Source organism: Schistocerca gregaria, chromosome 1, assembly GCF_023897955.1.
Source record: "Schistocerca gregaria isolate iqSchGreg1 chromosome 1, iqSchGreg1.2, whole genome shotgun sequence".
Taxonomy (NCBI): Eukaryota; Metazoa; Arthropoda; class Insecta; order Orthoptera; family Acrididae; genus Schistocerca; species Schistocerca gregaria.
Window position 1 is genome coordinate 775,578,613 of NC_064920.1, and position 19,137 is coordinate 775,597,749.

Consider the following 19,137-nt stretch of genomic DNA (forward strand, 5'->3'; position numbering starts at 1 on the left):
ATTCATTAATTCACCACTAAGTGAATACAATACAGTTAAGTAGCTTTATGATGTGCTCTCAGCAACAGACAGCAGCAAGGTTCTACGTCTACCAATCCAGTCACTTTCCTACCAACACTACATAGATTACTGACAACAAAACACAGGTTATACACTTTTCTGACATTGTTTACAGGAACGTATTTTACATAAAAGCAAATAAGTTCTCATATAATAACTACACTGTATAAACAAGAGCTAAGTGAAGTTATTTTGTGTACTCACGTAAGAGAACTGTCCGGGAAATGGTGGGGAGGTACATTCTGTCTGTGACCTGAAAAGCGAGCGGCGCTCGTGCTGTGGAAGGCAGCGTTTCCTGGAAGAACGCTGCAGCTGCCGTTCACGATGAGTAAGAATTAGAGATGCTGGTTATTACTGAAACAACAGGTTTTGGGTGACATTGGTTCTTTTCGTCTCCAGTTCAATCCTGACAGCTGAAACCACTCGGAATAATCGGTTACTGAAATAACCGATTCGGTTGTATGTTGCTCTTACTTCAAATAATAAACACATACTTCGAACAAAGATTGAAAATTTTTAGTGAAGTTGAAGGTGTAGAAGATCACGATCGATATGGGGTTAAGGCTGTGGCAGAAAACCAGAAAACGGTTTCATTCTGTCGAGCAAAGATCGCGAAAGTGAACGAGACGGTCGCAGCAGCAGCGGGAGCGAAATGTCACAAGTTGATGACTTCCCTGCGTCATCATTTTTGGATGGTATCAATTTTTCACCCTGAAGCAACCACAAAATTAAGGTTTCGGTTATTGTCCTAACCTTATATCGCGTCAATAAAATTATACAAGTCTCAATCAAAATGACCTTCTCTTCTAAGGAATATTGTGGATGTGTTCTCCTTACAAGATCAAGATAAAGAAACTGGAGACACTGGCTGAGAGTGAGCGTTGTTTTAAATCAATGGGGAAAGTTGGTAACTTGTACCAGACCGCGTTTCGAACCCTAGACGCCTGCTTAGTAGGTAGATGCGCTGTCCACTGCGCCATCTGGACACAGTCTTCATCGAAACTGCACGGACTACCCCAGCACACCTCGCGTGAGATGCAAATTCTCAACTTATCCACACATTACTAATGTAGTGCCCGTTGCCCATTATCCTCATCACTCGCGGCGTTTGGCCAATTCCAGTAAGAGTTCAAGCGTGGCGTGCATCTCCACTGAAGAGACCATTGCTCATCCTCGCCTTAATTATACATATGTGGTGTCTGTCCTTTTAACCTCAGCGTTGAGCACCCGTAACACCAAATGATTTTTGTACGTCGACTGGATGAGACCCATCCGATGACTTAAATTATTTAAATTCTCATTAGGTGGAGTATTTATTAACAGATATGCCTGCTCTTTTGATAACTTATTTTCTCTTACAGGCTGTTGAGGAACTTACTAATTCTAAAGGTAAATAACATGAACAAAAAGATGGTAGAGGAATACAAAAAATTGTATTTTTATTTTTTGATCTCTAACCATTTTGTAGAGAAGTGTCGAAGTACTAACTCCGCTCGATTCAGCAAGGTGGCCCAATATTCAACCGTTCTCCGCATTCCCCTCCACTAGCCAATGGCAACCAATAATATTCATTCTTTGTTCGTGCGGCTAGCAGCGAGTTACTGCTATACAGCGAGAATCTCGCTCCAGCATGCTGCACTGTTGCCATACTTTGCGACAACCGGATTGTTCATCCAGCTGTCTTTGTATTCGTTTTCTTTTCTTTTTTTTCTCTTAGCAGTATAGCTTTTAATGTGTATCCGTAAATGTTCAAGTGCGATTAAAAAGAGTCAGGTGATGGCAATAAATGTGAAGTGTTTCATGAGCAGGCGAGATGGATTATTTACCGCATTTATAACTTTTTCAAACGTGAATTTGAAAGCAGGTCTCTTATTGTTGTCATTTGAAGATACAAGAACGGACTCGAGAATCATGTGGTGTCGGCAAGAGAACTATAAAAATAATTGTAAACAAAAATGTCAGAACAGTAGGAACCGTAGAAAAGTTGGTTTCGTGTCGCCTGGAAAGCATCGAAATCGCAAGGAACCTGTAACACAAATGAATGATTTTAACAACGATGTTTTAAAGTGTTCCATGTGAATGATAAGTGCCGACATAACAAAAACGTGTTACAGCTGCACAGGAGAAAATTGGCTTCGATGGTACGCGCTTCGTCAGTGTAAAGAATATTATAAGACAGTGGTTCCAGAGTTGTTAAGAAGAGTGTTTTTAGCTCAAAGAAGTGACATAGGATATAAAGATTCACGTTACAAGAGAAGGATGTAGGTCAACAGTCTATTACCTTGATGAAATTACAGTCATTCCAGGAAGATATGCTGGAAAATGAGTGATGGTACTGGTGGTTCTGAAGTTCTGATATGAATAGGTTCTCGGATAGTTATTCTGCATTCTGACTCCCCTTCTGGTCTTCTTTCTGGAAATAAATTTGTATTTACGTGTAAGAAAAACAGTGACTACCATTTGGAAATTAATCCTGTCAGCTTCGTGATGTGATGCACAATTCTGGTCATATCTTGCTTCGAAGTTAGTCATTGCCAGTTATAATTCAACTGTTGCAATGAGAACACGAAGTGCAAACACGAGAAAAGCGAATATTTTTCCCTGACTTAAAAATAAAAATATTAAGCATACTGTAAAACAGACTCGTGCCGATCTCCTGCAGTTCGTTAATTTATACAAGTCACGTGACAACGTACAAAATTGGCTTCCTTGCACTTCAATGAAATCACACAGTTTTACGTTTTCCCATATGTCACTGTCAGTATAGTCCCATGGAGTTAATATGGGCAAAGAGTTAAGGCTATGTCGGAGACACAAACAGAACATTCAAGGTGACATACACTGAATCGCTTCTGCATGAGGCAATAAACAATATCCGACCTGTAGCTTGGGCACAGTCTGTGAGGCTTGCTGAAAAGCTTCAGAAGAAGAATTTGACAGGGAAGCAATGATGGATGTAACCATTGAATCTATCATCGTAAATTTACTTTCAGATTGCTTGGAAACACTCAAATAGAAGTGACGACGAAATTATGAGGTAGACTATGGAACAAAAAAATTAGTACATAATAATGAGAACTTCCTAGCCTTTTTGATTAGGATTTTGTATCCTTTGAATTATGCAAACTGTAATGTTCAACATATTTCCCAAGGAGAGGTTAAGCTTTCCCCACCAAGTTGTATGCTCTAATAACACGCGAGAATGCAGCTGGATTAATTCGTAAGAAGTCCGATATTTCCACAAGTAAACCCCTGTCTTTTTCAAAGCACGAACTGGATTAGGCCCTAAAACGACAGTAACTGTTACATGTCGAGATATCGGTGGTTTTCGATGTTATCGGTCAGCATTCCCTGGAGTTATTTGAAGACGTTGGTTAATTGTTCGCTTGTTCAATGGATTATAAATGCTGTCTCTCACTGTAATGTCGAACGAGTTAGTTTACACTCATAATTTCCATTAACAGCGAAAAATATGACAACTTAAAGTCCGCTTTCACGATATTCTTTAAATTAGTCTTTTCTACCACTAATTCTTTTTTACGTGCAGTGATTACACTTTACTATAGTCAAACACAGCCATACACACACACACACACACACACACACACACACACACACACACACACACAACACACACACACACACACACACACACACACACACACACACACACACACACCTTACACATTTTTAGAAATTGTATTGAGTAGAAGCAGTTGTCCAACCAAATATGATTTCGGTTTGCACTTGAAGTTAACTTTGTTGTAAATTTATACTTATAATACAGTTCAAATCGCAATAAATGTAACTTACTGATAGCAATTATCTAATTGTCATTTTGAGAAAAATTGTACTTAACGTCTTTACATAACTGTGTTAGCTGTTCTCGCCTCCTGATGTTACGCAGAGTAGATCTGTGGAGCAGTGGACGCAATGTCATCAAGACGTGAATTAGTATTTCTCTTGTGACGCTTGATCGAAATTGGTTTTAATATGTACTATTTCCCTCATAGATTTGAACGTATAATACTATGTACCGTAGGAAAATGATTCTGAATGTTGTTCGCTTCAGTGTGGCCCAGCGGTCCTAGGCACTTCAGTCTGCAACTGCGCGACCGCTAAGGTCGCAGGTTCGAATCGTGCCTTGGGCATGGGTGTGTGTGATGTCCTTAGATTAGTTTGGTTTAAGTAGTTCTTAGTTCTAGGGGACTGATGATCTCAGATGTTAAGTCCCATAGTGCTCAGACCCATCATTTGAACCTACTTTTTTTTCGTGGTAATGCAGTTCGGCAACGTGGACTTCGTTTACCCGCTCTCTGCTGCAGCGCATGCACCGTTCTCATCCCTCCTCGCTTCCTTATGGCTCCTCCTCTATCCGCGGAAATGCCGACTTACGTGAGGCAGGCTTTAGCTACAAAAGCTGCTAACGGAATGTTCTCTAGTTGCATACGTAGTGCTTGCAAATAGTACTTCGACACCCTGAGCGATCAGTTCCACCTTTGAAACGTGAAACGTGGTTGTAACGAAGGGAGATATTGAAATCCGGTATTCCACTGAACAACCTGTGTTTATGATACTCGAATATCACAGGGTGAAACACAGTATTATGGCAACAAGGCGCAGTTTTCAAACACGATCTAATGTTACAAAAGGACTCGATGCGAAAGTCATTCCCAAACTCTTTACCAAACCAGAACCGACAGGTATGATGCCTGATGATCTAGTGGAAAATGTTGCCCCAGGCCAGCTGTAATTACTCTTGAAAATGTCGACACAATTTTGGAACTCGTTAAGCAATATATAAATAAATCCATCCGAACATCGCACTAGTACGCATTCAATACCAAGAAACAGTCTACACCTTTTTCCATTTAAAATCGAAAATTACAACGTACAGTGCTGACTGTTAGCAAGTTTTGTTACACCTGTTTCGAAACTTTTGAGTGAGTTTCTTAAGGATTTGTTGCATATTTGTATCCATAATTAATTATTATAATTTAATTGAATTAATTTAATTATAATTATTTAATTATAAAATCAGGGTGTCCTTTGTTGGACGCCTGTGTTGGCGCCGAAAACTTAGCTTACTTCTTCGTGAACTGTTTATTCTGTTAGAGGTGATTTGATTTCCTATACTGACTGCCAAATTCGTTCTTTTCCTTTCCTTTTAGTTTCACACACTGGATCAGTAACCCGCTAACGATCTTAAATAAAGACTTTATTGGTGTTTCAGACGCTTTAAGTAGATGTAGTTACGCTACTGTAAGTTCTTATTTGGCTGATTAATTCTTTATTAGATGTTCAGTAAGACAGAACATATTCTGTTAAATGGGTCTTAATTTCCTGTTACTTGTCACTTATTGTTTTCTGTGCGACCTGTAATATCTCCCACACCAGTCTTTGATGATGGATTTAAAATTGTTGGGGGCTAAACAACGTGGTCATCAGTGCCATTTCTAATGATGATGTTACTGTTGAATAAGTGACTTGTCACCCTTATTAAAGCGAAAAGCAAAGGCCATCTAACTGCAGCTACAATCATAAAAAATTTCCCTAACTATCCCTAGTACTCGACTTCTTGTGAGCATCCCGGTGAGTGATCGTCCCCTATCTACTTCTGTAGCGATTTTTCTAACCTTTGTTCGACAAATCACTTCTTTTCAAATTTTTAACTTCTTATTCTGATTTTTTAAAGCCTCTGATTCACGTTTTTGCAATATTTTAAATGATGAATCGCTACCACAATTCGAATTTGATTTAGTGTTACCTTAGTTAACATATAATTCGTTATGTTTGATTCGTAGCCTCGATTACTTTCTGAGACTGCGAAATTTATTTCTGTTGTTTTATTGACCTTATTTTCTTCAGTTATGTAAACTCCGCTTTATTCTAACCTGTTTTGCTGTATTACAGCCATTATGTTACACTTTCCGACTGTCAAAATTCACACGGAATGACCTATTCTTAAGGACTGTCAATGAGTAAGAATTCATTGGCCATCATTTATCTTCACACGTTTAGAAATTTGATATGTTTCTATGTAATGCCGATTCTGCTTTTACTCTACGCTTTGCGCTATTTCAGCTGCCAACTCACCTAAAACAGCTGAATCCTATGCACCAGCCGTCCTCGAAGATGTGCTGGAAATACATCATGGAGCCGTCCAGAGTGGCGAAGCGGTTTTAGGCGCTTGAGTCTGGAACTGCGCGACCGCTACGGTCGCAGGTTCGAATCCTGCCTCGGGCATGAATGTGTGTGATGTCCTTAGGTTAGTTAGGTTTAAGTAGTTATAAATTCTAGGAGACTGATAACCTCAGATGTTAAGTCCCATAGTGCTCAGAGTCATTTGAACCAATACGTCGTGGAACCGATGTGCCAAAGCTCTCAAGTCGCAACTGAGCTTGGACCCTACGACCTAGGCAAACGAGAAAGAGATAATATTCATGTGAAACGGGGACTGTGATTCGCCCACTAAATTAACAGATATTCTTTTTTCCTCATTGCTTGAATAATTCAGTTTTTTATGTAACATTGATCAATGTGTCTATATTTCTCTTAACAAACAATGTGTCACGCATACAATATAATTATCCCGCTTTAATATTAGCATACTGGTACGAAACGATCCATGATGGACTTGTGTGTTCGTACACATAGGAGGCAGAAGTGGGAGCGAGTAAGAAATTACAAGCTGCGGGTGAGGCGTTTACTTCATTGTTCTGCTGAACGGCTAGCTGCTTCATTACTACTTAAAAACTTCCAGTACCAATGCATAGCTATATGCGTTTCATAAACAGAAAGGGAACTGATGCATACGTGAGCCCGTCACGAAAATTTAGAGAGCTTTCCCACCGTCTCAGTCTACTCTTTTAAGATTCTGTTTTAATTGGTTCCGTTCGGTTCAAGAAGAAAATATACAGCGTTATTTATAAATACGTCCGGAGTTCCAACAGACATCTGCTTGAAAACTACAGGTCATACAGAAAACAGACACATATCAGTGGACAGAGATCTTCCCAAGTTTTTAACTTACATGACGTGTGCTCAACGAGGGCAGCATTTGTGATGTGGCAAATGTCAGTGCGTGTTTGTAATTCGTTGAATTCACTGACGCGAATTGCCCAGGAAGGCTTGACAGCAGACGGCTTTGGAAGTTTGTTCGCTGGCTGCCTGTCTGCGGCTGCGAACTAATTCGGCGGGACAATACTGAGTGGATGACTTGCCTACATGTTGAGGCACGCAAGCCTCCTAGTACGACTACGCCACGTCGCGCTTTACCAATCGGATCTTGAACAGCTGTTGTATCCACTGATACCTGTCCGTTTGCTGTATGTCTCAAAGTTTCCTCGCAGTCGTCTCCTGAAACCCTGGTGGTACTTGTACATTACCCTCTATCTCTTTGTGATGCACCCAATCGCTTGGTGTGATGTAAAACATTGTGCAATATAATGTCAGGAGAATTGTCAATATAATGTCAGGAGCCCTAGTTTTAGTCTATGGTGCAATCCTCATATTATGTTTCTTGCATGTTTGCTGGTTACCAAACATCTGGCTACGTACCGAGCGGATTTCCTTGGATTCCTCGATGTTATGCGATTTTTAATATCTCTACATCTACATCTACATCTACATCTACATCCATACTCCGCAAGCCACCTGACGGTGTGTGGCGGAGGGTCCCCTGAGTACCTCTATCGGTTCTCCCTTCTATTCCAGTCTCGTATTGTACGTGGAAAGAAGGATTGTCGGTATGCTTCTGTGTGGGCTCTAATCTCTCTGATTTTATCCCCATGGTCTCTTCGCGAGATATACGTAGGAGGGAGCAATATACTGCTTGACTCTTCGGTGAAGGTATGTTCTCGAAACTTTGTCATTGTTGAAGATCTTTAACGTTTGCAACGATTCCAATGAAAATCAAGTACCCTCAAAAGATTTAATTACTCTGTGAGGTATTATGTATCTGTAAATTTCAGACAAAGCGGAAACATTGAGCTTCCAGAATAGAGGAAATGTGTTGTCAGCTAACCGCACCAGTGCGGATTCACCATTGCTCGAGTCGTTCTTAATACACAAGAGTGCATCCATCGGTAATTTCATTACGCATTATTTATCTCAGTATTTAAATACCAAATAAATTTTATTATTCAGGGAGTCCAGATACCAAATGAAGGTGCGACTGCATACGATATTCATCCATTAGTTCTAAATTTCAAATTTGACCGGATGAAATAACTCTGTTTTTAGTCTAACTTAAAGTAGTTGGCACCTCACGTTATGGACCGAAAATGCAACGTTGCTGTGACAGTGCTGTCTGCAGCAGTGGCACATACTGAATGACCGCAAGGCAAGCAATGCTTACCTAGTATAAACTGGAAACAACGGCAAAATTAATGGAAACATTAAAATTTAATACCATTCCTTACGTGGATTGACAAATGCGATATTGTACAATACAGTATTTCTGGATTAGTGTTGCCAATTTTTATGATTCCAATTGAAATTCTTAATTTCGTAGTCACTATTCGTTACAATTGAGGCAAGGAACAAGGTTCTGTGAACGAGCTGTAGAAGTGGTCGCTGAAGTTTCGGGAAGTGTGGATACCTGCTACCCCAAGCATCAGATCCTGTAGTAAGACCGCTGCGCCCCTTGCTGTGATGTTAAAAACTAAATGTTTTAATTTCTCATCAGGTGCTATAGAATACGTACTCACGGTTGAGGCAAATGACTAATTACGCATATGGTACATAGTTTCTTGTTATCTCAACGCCATAAACAGCCCTAACAGGTTATTACAACAGAGCCACGCCTCTTTTGGCGTGGTGAAAATTGCGTATCGTACCTCTCAGCAGTGAAATCATAAAAATCCAAGCAGGAGAGAATCAGAGTTAATTTACGATTCTGCGGTACAGCTTTGCTGCGTGCAATTTCAAGAAGAAGAATAACATAATACAACTGGGCAGACCTACAACAGAATAACTAGAAATATTGCATACTGCACCTTCGTATGTAACTTTACTACAGTAAATTGGTACATCTTTTCATTGAATTATGGAAAGCTGAAACATCATTTAGAATATTCTTTTGTATTTATAGGACTATAAAATCTAATACAGAATAACCTGACTGATTTCGTCGCAGAGATGCTCGTAAATTAAATAAGAAAGAAGATAAGTCAATCGAATTTTGTGCCAGTTACTCTGAATGAAGCAAATGATTTGTGTAATTACTTACAAGTCTCCCCAGTATATGGCTGTCACACCTGTTGGCAAAGAACGTGAAAGGTTTTTAAAATTCATAAATTGGTTAAGAGTTACAATGAACCTGCAGTAAGGGCTGTATAATTGAATGGATTGGAATCAAGGGGGATTTCTACTGCTGCGTTCATTCACCATTTTTCTCATTGACTGACTTCAATGCTAACACGAACTGTGTCAAAGATTGCAGATTTTTCCTCACTTTGGTCTTACTACTATTTTTCCGAGTCAGCCAGAAGCTGGTTCTAGATGAGAAAGTAAAGAAAAGACTGGAGGTGTTCTACAAATAGTTTGGGGAAAACCTTATATTACAACATGTGACATCAATTTACCAGACGATAATACACTGAAGTGACAAAAATAATGGGATACCTCCTAATATCGTGTCGGATTTCCTTTTGCCCGGTGTGCTGTACCAACTCGGCGTGCCATGTACTTGCGTCCGTAATTGCGAAAGTCCTACTGATGCAGGATTTTGTGCACGAACTGTCCTCTCCATTACGCTCAATAAATTTCCGGTGAGATTCATGTAGGGCGATGTGGGTGGCCAGATCATTCGTTCGAACTGTCCAGAATGATCCTCAAATCAATTGCAAACAATTGTGGTCCGATGACATAGCGCGTTGTCATCCATAAGAATTCCATCGTTGTAACACGAAGTCAATGAATGGGTGCAAATGGTCTCCAAGTAGCCGAATATAACCACTTCTAGTCAATGGTCGGTTCAGTTGGACCAGAGGATCCAGTCTGTTCCATGTAAACACATCCCACACCATTAGGGTGTCATCACCAGCTTGAACAGCAGCTTGTTGAAAGCTTGGGTCCATATCTTCCTTGGGTCTGCGCCACAATCGAGTCCTACCATCAGATTTTACCATCTGAAATCGGGACTTTTTGGCGTTTTTGGTCCCTCTTTGGGATTTTACCTCCACTTCTAAATGTTCCGTCTTTAGTGTGAGCCATTTGGGAAAGAAAACTCCGTTCCTGTTGTCTACAGTGTGGATTCCTCTCCCCGTTCCTTCCCCTCTTCCTTCCCTGGCATAGCCACCCTCCACCCCGCTAGATCACCAGTACATCTAGCCACTCTGTGGTGGGACTGTTATGTAAATATCTGGCTGAGCCCCCTGACAACACATGGAGCACACTACTGATACCTGGGCTGTTTCCTCCCTGTGTATGGAAAGGAATGGTTGCTTGTCAGCGTGGAGCATTGGAACTCCCGGCAGAGGCCTCCATGCCAGACAGATGCTACCGTGGCTGAGTGGTACCCATGGGGAGACTCCCTGATCGGAATGGGTAACATAACAGAGGATGTTTAAGGCATGAATCGTATCAAGTTGCAAAAATTACGTCATTCTCAAAAGGCTATCTTTTTGAGTGGTAGCGAATCGTTGAAAGCTGCTTCATATGATCCTGCAGCCTTTCCATACCTGGCTACACGCTCAAAGGAGAGTCAGACTCACTTTCTTGGGATGAAACACTTTCCCCACAATCTGGTCTATACTAGGACAGATGGGGCACAGTCATCAACACAAAAACTGTTGTTTTTCGTGGAGAATATCGAGGACAAGTCTGGTGAATTGGAGTCTGTCAGTAAGATGCAGTCGGACTCCCTGTTGATCAAAGCTTCTTCTGCCATCCAATCTGCAGCCCTTGATGCTTGTGATCGCCTTGCCGACGCCCTGGTGTCAGTTACCCCTCACCTGTCTCAGGGAGTGATTTTTCATAAGGACCTTATCCTGATAACTGATGAGGAACACCGGACGAATCTATAGCGATGCAGCGTTCATTTTGTTCGTCTCATCTCACCTTCCCCTCCCATCTCCCCCTCTGTTTCAGTTGACACACACACCCCCTCAGGTGCTGTTCCCACTCCCTGGCCAAAGAAGTGCCCCCTTCTTTGGTGTCCACCTTGGAAGCGGTTCAAATGGCTCTGAGCACTATGGGACTTAACAATCTTAGGTCATCAGTCCCCTAGAACTTAGAACTACTTAAACCTAACTAACCTAAAGACATCACACACATCCATGCCCGAAGCCGGATTCGAACCTGCGACCGTAGCAGTCCCGCGGTTCCGGACTGCAGCGCCTAGAACCGCACGGCCACCGCGGCCGGCTAGGGGCTTCCCCTAGGATGCCGTCCTCCCTGGCATCTCTGAGGCCAGAGGCCTGCTACCACAACTCAGCTACAGGACACACAGTCTGGGTACCCCAAGGTCGCCCGCTCTCTTTCGGTTCCGGATTTTGGGAAACCTGCTCTCCCCCTGTGCCCCTCAACCTCTGAAAGAGGAGGAGAAGAAACATAAGTCCCAGGAAAAGGTCCGCCCCGTGCCACCATAGGTGCGATCTCTCTTTGCAACCTATGTCTGACATCTTATTTATGGATGTCACCCCATCCTCCAGTAAATATTTGAAGAAGTTTCAATGTACACAAAACCAGTAAATAAACACAGTGAAAGGTAGGTACCATGTATGAGAATATCTGTCGCACTGATGACTGAATTAACTACAACACTGACTTTGTTTTGGAATGAACATTAAATATGTAACATGTGTATGTATCAATGGTACAAGATCTACACTAACCGGAGTTGTATGTATCTGTTTACATGCTTAAACATGCATTAACTTGAAGAAGACGTGCAATAGCACTATTTCGGTTTTATCTATGGTTTTTCTATTTTTATTGTAAAGCGAAGTATTTTCAGCTGCACAGGAGTAAAGTTGTTTTTTTGTGTGCAAAACTGCACCTCAGACTTACATGTTGCTGAATGCCTCTTGTTCTTAGCGCTTTTTAATACTATTACAGTTATTTTGTGAAGAGAGTAAAAGATGGTCATGAACTTATAAAATGAGCGGACAGTGAAATGCCAGAGAGCTATGTCCTGTCAATAAATGAAAACATTTATGCAGATACACTGCACTGTGTGCTATGTACCCTATAAACACAACACTATCACATGCACCTACGCATTGACAAAGTAAACATCAGTAGTATACTCACACGAAATATTGATAGTAAGTTAAGTGAAATTTTGTAAAAACAAGTAATAGAAAAATTTTAGTAGGTAAAATGACTTGAACAGAAAATCGGTAAATATAAAAGCCCATAGTAAATACATTATCATGTACGGAAGTACATCTATTATAGTGACAACCAAACTAGTGGTGTTCATGTGATAAACACTGACCAGTCATCTGTTAGGTTAGTGAATTAGTGCATTGTGTGTTATCTCGATCTCTGCTGGGGTGCTAAACGAACAGTAGAACAATAAACAGCATTTTTCTCGGATACAGGGACGTACACTTACTTCGTGAAAAAACTGAAGGGATTACCACCAAAACGTTGTGCTACTGAAGTGGTGCCGGTGGATTTCACTGCGCTCGTATTCAAAATGCGTCTCCAGCACCAATTCTTGCTGAGAAAACTTCACAGCACGTATAAACACGGTGTGCCGCATACATCCGTCACGTCTGAACTAAGCCGACACGCCAGAAGTAAAATGTAATTGTCGCCGGACGTCTGTGCGGGGCACATTATAGAACATTCCAACGTGCATGCAAATGCGCGTACAAGTAAAGAAAATTGTGGAAACGTTAATATTTATGTGAACTTTATAACTTTTGAACATGTTAGATAAGCAAGGTATTTTAAAGAATTTTTCAGCTATTTCTGAATTTACGTTATTCTTATTCTGTGAGCAATGTCCAAGTCTCTCCACCTGTCAAACATCCGAGGAAAGAATAGGTAATTGTACATTCTGACTTTATGTTACACTCTATTGTTAAGACACGAATCCAAATTTTTATATAGTTATCTAGGTATTTTAACTCCGTATGCACCATAGTAGCTCATTCTTTCAAAACCCTGTTCCTAAATCACAGAGCCTCAGTGCCGCAGCACGTGTGCGAGCGAACACTGTGGTGAGAACCAATAAGACAATACTGTGTGCTTGGACCGCAGGCGTAATGAGGAAATCAAAACAGGCGGCGAGCCTCCGCCTGGGTGACGTGATGAAAACTGCGTCTGACGTCACAAATCTGCATCTGGTATCGAAATCTGCGTCTCTATTGTCACTCCTCCCATGGACTTGCAACTAGTATTCCGTCGTGTATGCAAAGCGACAAGTATTAGTATTCAATTCTGATCCTCACAAAATGGTGTAGTTCACATGCCATGTTGCTACGTGTAAGTAGGTAAGTCAGTGATAAGGACCTCATAATGGTCAAACTTTGCACTTATTGAAACTGTTATTATCGAACAAGTAAATAAAAACATTTGAATATATTAACTTTTTTTCCCGAATATGTAGAAGTTGAAGTTGAACGACTACCCACAATAAGGCAACAATCTTGTAGTTATTCAGGGGGCGACGGAGGGGAGGAGGTGGCTTTTTATAGGTCTTTCTAAAAAGTTCTTTTTTATGTGAGTAAAAATCCATTGTGTTGATTAACAGTCAGAGATTTCTTGTGAAATTGCTTGTGTAATAAAAGTAGATGCGGTTTTCAAATTTCTTAGAAAGCAGCTGGGAGAAGCCTGACAGTTCACACTTTTCTTCTTCCAGCCGTCAGCATATAAGCATCGTGTGCTTTAGCTATAAATGCTTTCTAACATAAGGAACTGATTTTGACTTAGCAACGTGTATACATTTATCTCAATATTTATTTTATTACAAGTTTTATTTTCCGCTTTTCTCGCTGGGAAAACGCAACACTTAGATGTGACATCGATATGTCATTGGCGTGATCTTGTTACTAATTTACAATATTAGTTTTCGCTTATCATACAAGAGCCTGCAGCCATTCAGAATAGAAGTCCGACATTACTTTAATCAGTCAGCTCGCCATATCCATTTCCATCGGTCCACATCCTCAGTTGAACAGCTCCCAAAAGTAATCTTGGACTCTTACATTCTCCATTGTGGTAGTTTTATTTGTCATATTTGAGTGAACGGAGGTGGAAGGCAACTTACAACACAAGTGCTCAGAAAGCGCTGGTGATTTGGAGAACACGCTGAAAAGACATACTAAAAGTAAGGTGAACAAAAACGAGTCAGAGGCTTTGCATGATGAAACCGCTGTGCCATGAGGTCTCTGCGAAGTTCTCGGAATAATGTCAGAACCAGCTACATTTTCCTGCTGCTGCCTTCAGGGAAGGAGCGCACTCCGTGCTCCCCAAGCTAGACTCTTGCTTTAGCGACCGGGTATCCCCCGTCCGTAACGTGGGGAAGAACGCAAATTGCAGGCCGCCCGTCGGTGGCCTGGTAGCGAGTTGCGGTCTTGCCGAGGCCGGCACGCTTGCTCCTTTTGTAGAGAACAGGACAGAACAGGTTGTATGTGCCGCACCGCACCAGCTCAGGGAAGGGAACGGACGCTCCTTACCCGGTTTCCGAGAAAACTCACAGTGGCGAAATTGCTCCGCCAGCAACTGGAGACGGAAACAAAAAGCAACGGCGCTCCTCTTTGGAGCCTGCAAAAGAGCTGCTGAGGGCATTAATTTTCTTAATAAGTAACAGGAAGTGACAGAACACCGAATGGAAGGGTATATAATTCTCCATTTGCAGTAGGCTATTTCGTGCCATTTTGTGAGGTAGTTCTACGCAACTAGTCCACCTGTAACAAAGATGCTTCCTTCATACTCTGTGAATAGTTCAAATGAAAAGACCTCGAGCTAAAGCAAAGGAAACTGTTTCCCCTTAATCCTGGGCGTGAGTGCAATATAGGGTGGTCAGATTTCCAAAATCACACTAATCGGAAATGAATCAACATTTTGTGAAACCTTTTGTTAACACTGCATCTATATAACAGATTTGTGATAAAGTAATTGGTTAATGCTACAACTACATAGATCATCGTATCATTTTCTTAAAATTCTCACTAAAAAAACTATCAAAATCACTTTAGTATAATTATATCTTCAATTAGGATAAAACTATTATTTACATAAGTTACTTATTTATCAATATCAAGTAGCTTGAAAGTTTCGACATGGGTAGTTTCTGAAAGTGTTTTTGTTGCATTTTGCAGAAGAATGTATGTCATTAAAGAGTCTGATATTTTCAAACGAAATTTTATAAAAATCATCACATGAAGAGACCTCAAAATGAATCTTAGTTACAACTATTTTCTTAACGACTTCGACACTAAATCTCTTTCTTTCATCAATTCATGAATTATTCGTGATGGAGAACACACTTCCGGCAATAGCATTAGTACAACGTAGAGCCAGCAAAAACACAGTAATAAGCTGCAAATTCTTGCAGCAATTATCTTAAGATGTAAGGAGGTTGAAAATGATAGACATCATTTTCTTTGGTTTAATCAGATATTTTCTTTATTCTTTGGATATGACCACATTTGCTCTTTATCTGATTATGCTACGTGCTGCGTAAAAACACGTTATTTCAAAATATACGAGTAGCTTAAGGAAAAACGGAACAATATACGTCCCATGTGTATTTTTCCGAGACAACGGGACACTTAAGCTAAATAAGGGGACGACCCGTAAAACGCGGGTCGTCTGGTCACCTTAGTGTAATGGCTTCCAAAAGTATTTCTACATCTTCTGAATCAGTTGTTAAATCTTGTCAATGATAAATATTATTAAATATTATTTTAGTTATTATTTATTTTTTATGAATCAGCTTGTTGTTAAATCTTGCCGATGATAAATGTTATTAAATATTGTTTTAATTTAGAAATTAATGAAGATCCCGTATGAAATGGAGTTTTCTCTGGTCGCCTAATCTAATAGAAATAAGTCATCATTTGTACCAGTGTACAGTACTTTCCTTGTACGCTTTCCTTGGTAACGATGACTGTATAAAGGTCACCTACGTGGTATCTTCTCAGTTTTATTTATGAGAAATCAATAAATACACACATCAAAAAAAATTTTGCACCACCTCGGTTCCGAGAGTTCCGCAACCTGGACAGAGAATTGGAATAGAGATCAACATAAACATCATTTCCTCCCTTTTTATTGCTCAGGAAAACCACACATTGCATGTTGTACCATCATACAGCGAGAGCGTCAGAGGTGGTGGTTCAGATTGCTGTACACATCGGTACCGCTTGGTATTATAGTGTTACTTAGTCAGAAGATGATGGGTAAGAAACTCATTGAAGCCTTGCGACAAGACGACGCCACCACTAGGCTGATAACATTTACTACTGCATCTATTTTAAGCTGCCTTTGCATGCATAATATCCGACATAAATTTCCGTTGTTAGACAAATATCTATAATCCATTGTCGAAACAGATTTCTTACTTCAATTTTTCAAGAATGTGATAGGCAGTCGATCAGTTTGAAGGTCTTTCCTCACGAAATTATGTACAGTGGTCTCAAATGCAAATCTTCTGCAATATTAGTTCTACTAATATTGGAAGATATTATGTTTGCCGCAAGACAAGGCTTGTTAAAGCAACGTGCTTCATTTGGAAAACAAACCACCGATCATATGTTTTGACAAACGATACTTTGAGTACATGGATCACACTGACGAGAAAGATGACTGGCGCTTACTTCATTGAAACATTGAGTGAAAAGTATCTGTTAAAGATGGTTTTTACAATGCAGGGCTTTTAACAAGTCGAACACCGGAGATATAAAATAGTGAACATGTATTAAATCGCATCGTAACTGCAATTTGCCTCTGCGCCAGCATCAGTGAACATGACATTAGGCGAATAACGTGACGCATGGGCAGAGGCATGTAGCCTGGTAGTGTGTGTGTGTGTGTGTGTGTGTGTGTGTGTGTGTGTGTGTGTGTGTGTGTGTGTACACATTATGCCCAAGATAAGTTGAGCTTTGTTCTGAAGTTGTTATCGGTACATGAAGGTCACCTTTCGCACGTGACCACGATGGACCAGGAATGTCTTCGTGATTCATCGGTACATGCTTTATTAATACTGTAAACACGTTCACCTGCAGCTACAATGCAACTTTTCGAACGTTGCGGTTTGTAGCAGTTAAAAACATGACGTCATATTCACGAAGATTACAGACACGTGCCGAGAGCAGAACTAAGGAGCAAAGTGACACGGCTGTAGTGTCAGACGGTAGCACCTGTCCTTTATATTTAATCTTGCGGTTGTATTGTTTTCATTATAAGAAAGTTTGCTTTAAAAACCTGAATTTCAGAACAGTGTTTTGTAAAATATGATTTCTCATTGTTAGTTCTATAGCAAAATTTCAAAAATCGACGAAATTTGTGATTTTTATGAAGGGGTGGTAGGGGGCCAGGTGGAGGAGAGGGGACTGCATTGTTGAAGTGGTGCAGTCTAGAACCAAAAGTTTAGAAATTAAGCAATTGAACAGCGTAACACAATGAATTATTTGCTTGCATTATGAAATTTTTTACCATTGTGAAGCATCAGAAGAAGGAGGTACAACTCGCGAGTATGAGTGGCCAAATCTTTGTCAAGCCGTCTTGACTTATATTTACTTGAACCTGACACCAGGATGGTTACTGCCAAACAGCTCGGTCCTTCTTCCATCCCGCTCCAACAGGCCAAGCAGCTCATCTCTGATCACTTCGATTTCAAAGGCACATTTACCACTATACTTCCTTCCCCTCTCCATTTTATTTTTAGTTAGTCAGTGTATCCACTGGTTTCATGATTAACACAGATACATCATATGTTGTGTTGATCTGTTCATCTTTGTGTCTTCACTCGATGTAATAAGTACTGTATTCCCGTACCTGTGTTTGTAGAAAGTACGATGCAATGTTTTTTAAGACATGCATACATGTCCGAAGGAACAATACATCGTTATTCTTACAAACACACGCTCTAGAATATAGTATTTATCCACCGATTTCCTGTACAGGAATCACAGAAAGCGTACAAGTACTACATGTCAGTGGCATACGGTCGACAGCACATGGATACTTGGGTCTCGCCGTGAAGCTGGTAGCCGAAATTGTTAAGACAATCGCTCGCGACAAGTGGGAAGTTGCCTTGTCTACATCTACATGAATACTCTGCAAAACACATTCAAGTGCCTGGCAGAAGGTTCATCGAACCACCTTCACAATTCTCTATTATTCCAATCTCGTATAGCGCGCGGAAGGAATGAACACCTACATCTTTCCGTACGAGCTTTGCTATCCCTTGTTTTATAGTGGTGATCATTCCTCCCTATGTAGGTCAATGTTAACAAAATATTTTCGCATTCGGAGGAGAAAGTTGTTTATTGGAATTCCGTGAGAATATTCCGTCGCAACGAAAAACGCCTTTCTTTTAACGATTTCCAGCCCAAATCCTGTATCATTTCTGTGACACTGTTCATATTCCGCAATAATACAAAACGTGCTGCCTTTCTTTGAACTTTTTTTCGATGTACTTCGTCAGTCCTATCTGGTAAGGATCCCACACCGCGCAGCAGTATTCTAAAAGAGGACGGACAGGCGTGGTGTAGGCAGTCTCTTTGTAGGTCTGTTACATTTTCTAAGTGTCCTGCCTTTAAAACTCAGTCTTTAGTTGGCCTTCCCCACAACATTTCCTATGTGTTCCTTCCAATTTAAGTTGTTCGTAATTGTAATACCTAGATATTTAGTTCAATTTACGGATTTTAGATTAGACGCAACTGCGAATATATTTCCTGGAAATAACAATCTTGATAATCTGCTCAAACTAAAACTGCATGAATTTACGTAAGACAAAAACGGAATCTGATAAAACACGGTTGATTTGAAGCTGGCCCTGGTAATAATCTTGGATGAACACCTAAACTGGGAAGAACAAACAGTCACAGCTTGCCGGAAATCGCTCTCCTCCCTACATGCAATTCAAAAATTTAGAAAAATATTTCCAAC